General features: G+C 44.1%; 6 non-coding genes across 6 annotated transcripts; all 6 read left to right on the forward strand.

Annotated features, from left to right (window-relative positions):
- The first annotated feature begins 13 nt into the window (after positions 1-13).
- LOC129114788 (5S ribosomal RNA) lies at positions 14-132 on the forward strand. The gene has a single exon (XR_008532696.1). It is a non-coding gene; the product is annotated as a 5S ribosomal RNA (ribosomal RNA).
- Positions 133-512: 380 nt separating this feature from the next.
- Positions 513-631, forward strand: LOC129114790 (5S ribosomal RNA). The gene has a single exon (XR_008532698.1). It is a non-coding gene; the product is annotated as a 5S ribosomal RNA (ribosomal RNA).
- Positions 632-1,012: 381 nt separating this feature from the next.
- Positions 1,013-1,131, forward strand: LOC129114789 (5S ribosomal RNA). Its single transcript, XR_008532697.1, has one exon. It is a non-coding gene; the product is annotated as a 5S ribosomal RNA (ribosomal RNA).
- Positions 1,132-1,510: 379 nt separating this feature from the next.
- Positions 1,511-1,630, forward strand: LOC129114793 (5S ribosomal RNA). The gene has a single exon (XR_008532701.1). It is a non-coding gene; the product is annotated as a 5S ribosomal RNA (ribosomal RNA).
- Positions 1,631-2,066: 436 nt separating this feature from the next.
- LOC129114791 (5S ribosomal RNA) lies at positions 2,067-2,185 on the forward strand. The gene has a single exon (XR_008532699.1). It is a non-coding gene; the product is annotated as a 5S ribosomal RNA (ribosomal RNA).
- Positions 2,186-2,565: 380 nt separating this feature from the next.
- LOC129114792 (5S ribosomal RNA) lies at positions 2,566-2,684 on the forward strand. Its single transcript, XR_008532700.1, has one exon. It is a non-coding gene; the product is annotated as a 5S ribosomal RNA (ribosomal RNA).
- Positions 2,685-2,726: the final 42 nt, after the last annotated feature.

The following is a 2,726-nucleotide window of genomic DNA, read 5'->3' on the forward strand; positions in this document are numbered from 1 at the left end:
AGGCACAATATTTGCTTACGGCCATACCACCCTGAACACGCCCGATCTCGTCTGATCTCGGAAGCTAAGCAGGGTCGGGCCTGGTCAGTACTTGGATGGGAGACCGCCTGGGAATACCAGGTGCTGTAAGCTTTTTTCACTCCTCTTTACAAAAAGCAGAGGGCGCTGCTGCTTTTTCAGTGGACACCGACAGGGTGGGAAGGATATAGCTAGATCATGACTTGCCGGTATAGAAATGACACAAATCCAGTTAAATGATGGCTTTCATCATTCCTAAGCTCATCGATCATTTTCTTTTCAATTTTATGCTAACGTATTCTACATTTCAACAGTAAATATTAATATTTTTACTGCACTACATTTGTGATCCTTATAGCCACTTTGTACATTCTGATTTGACATTTAAAAGCTGTGAGTGTGTCTGGAAATCTGCAGGCGCTCCCTGTATAGACGAAAGAGCAAAGCGTGGTGATATAGTATCTTTAAAAGGCCCTTTGGTAGGCACAATATTTGCTTACGGCCATACCACCCTGAACACGCCCGATCTCGTCTGATCTCGGAAGCTAAGCAGGGTCGGGCCTGGTCAGTACTTGGATGGGAGACCGCCTGGGAATACCAGGTGCTGTAAGCTTTTTTCACTCCTCTTACAAAAAGCAGAGGGCGCTGCTGCTTTTTTCAGTGGACACCGACAGGGTGGGAAGGAAATAGCTAGATCATGACTTTGCCGGTATAGAAATGACACAAATCCAGTTAAATGATGGCTTTCATCATTCCTAAGCTCATCGATCATTTTCTTTTCAATTTTATGCTAACGTATTCTACATTTCAACAGTAAATATTAATATTTTTACTGCACTACATTTGTGATCCTTATAGCCACTTTGTACATTCTGATTTGACATTTAAAAGCTGTGAGTGTGTCTGAAAATCTGCAGGCGCTCCCTGTATAGACGAAAGAGCAAAGCGTGGAGATATAGTATCTTTAAAAGGCCCTTTGGTAGGCACAATATTTGCTTACGCCATACCACCCTGAACACGCCCCGATCTCGTCTGATCTCGGAAGCTAAGCAGGGTCGGGCCTGGTCAGTACTTGGATGGGAGACCGCCTGGGAATACCAGGTGCTGTAAGCTTTTTCACTCCTCTTTACAAAAAGCAGAGGGCGCTGCTGCTTTTTCAGTGGACACCGACAGGGTGGGAAGGAAATAGCTAGATCATGACTTGCCGGTATAGAAATGACACAAATCCAGTTAAATGATGGCTTTCATCATTCCTAAGCTCATCGATCATTTTCTTTTCAATTTTATGCTAACGTATTCTACATTTCAACAGTAAATATTAATATTTTTACTGCACTACATTTGTGATCCTTATAGCCACTTTGTACATTCTGATTTGACATTTAAAAGCTGTGAGTGTGTCTGGCAATCTGCAGGCGCTCCCTGTATAGACGAAAGAGCAAAGCGTGGTGATATAGTATCTTTAAAAGGCCCTTTGGTAGGCGCAATATTTGCTTACGGCCATACCACCCTGAACACGCCCCGATCTCGTCTGATCTCGGAAGCTAAGCAGGGTCGGGCCTGGTCAGTACTTGGATGGGAGACCGCCTGGGAATACCAGGTGCTGTAAGCTTTTTTCACTCCTCTTTACAAAAAGCAGAGGGCGCTGCTGCTTTTTCAGTGGACACCGACAGGGTGGGAAGGAAATAGCTAGATCATGACTTGCCGGTATAGAAATGACACAAATCCAGTTAAATGATGGCTTTCATCATTCCTAAGCTCATCGATCATTTTCTTTTCAATTTTATGCTAACGTATTCTACATTTCAACAGTAAATATTAATCTTTTTACTGCACTACATTTGTGATCCTTATAGCCACTTTGTACATTCTGATTTGACATTTAAAAGCTGTGAGTGTGTCTGGAATCTGCAGGCGCTCCCTGTATAGACGAAAGAGCAAAGCGTGGTGATATAGTATCTTTAAAAGGCCCTTTGGTAGGCACAATATTTGCTTACGGCCATACCACCCTGAACACGCCCGATCTCGCCTGATCTCGGACAATATTTGCTTACGGCCATACCACCCTGAACACGCCCGATCTCGTCTGATCTCGGAAGCTAAGCAGGGTCGGGCCTGGTCAGTACTTGGATGGGAGACCGCCTGGGAATACCAGGTGCTGTAAGCTTTTTTCACTCCTCTTTACAAAAAGCAGAGGGCGCTGCTGCTTTTTCAGTGGACACCGACAGGGTGGGAAGGATATAGCTAGATCATGACTTGCCGGTATAGAAATGACACAAATCCAGTTAAATGATGGCTTTCATCATTCCTAAGCTCATCGATCATTTTCTTTTCAATTTTATGCTAACGTATTCTACATTTCAACAGTAAATATTAATATTTTTACTGCACTACATTTGTGATCCTTATAGCCACTTTGTACATTCTGATTTGACATTTAAAAGCTGTGAGTGTGTCTGGAAATCTGCAGGCGCTCCCTGTATAGACGAAAGAGCAAAGCGTGGTGATATAGTATCTTTAAAAGGCCCTTTGGTAGGCACAATATTTGCTTACGGCCATACCACCCTGAACACGCCCGATCTCGTCTGATCTCGGAAGCTAAGCAGGGTCGGGCCTGGTCAGTACTTGGATGGGAGACCGCCTGGGAATACCAGGTGCTGTAAGCTTTTTTCACTCCTCTTTACAAAAAGCAGAGGGCGCTGCTGCTT

The sequence above is a fragment of the Anoplopoma fimbria genome, unplaced genomic scaffold, assembly GCF_027596085.1.
Source record: "Anoplopoma fimbria isolate UVic2021 breed Golden Eagle Sablefish unplaced genomic scaffold, Afim_UVic_2022 Un_contig_6173_pilon_pilon, whole genome shotgun sequence".
Classification (NCBI taxonomy): domain Eukaryota; kingdom Metazoa; phylum Chordata; class Actinopteri; order Perciformes; family Anoplopomatidae; genus Anoplopoma; species Anoplopoma fimbria.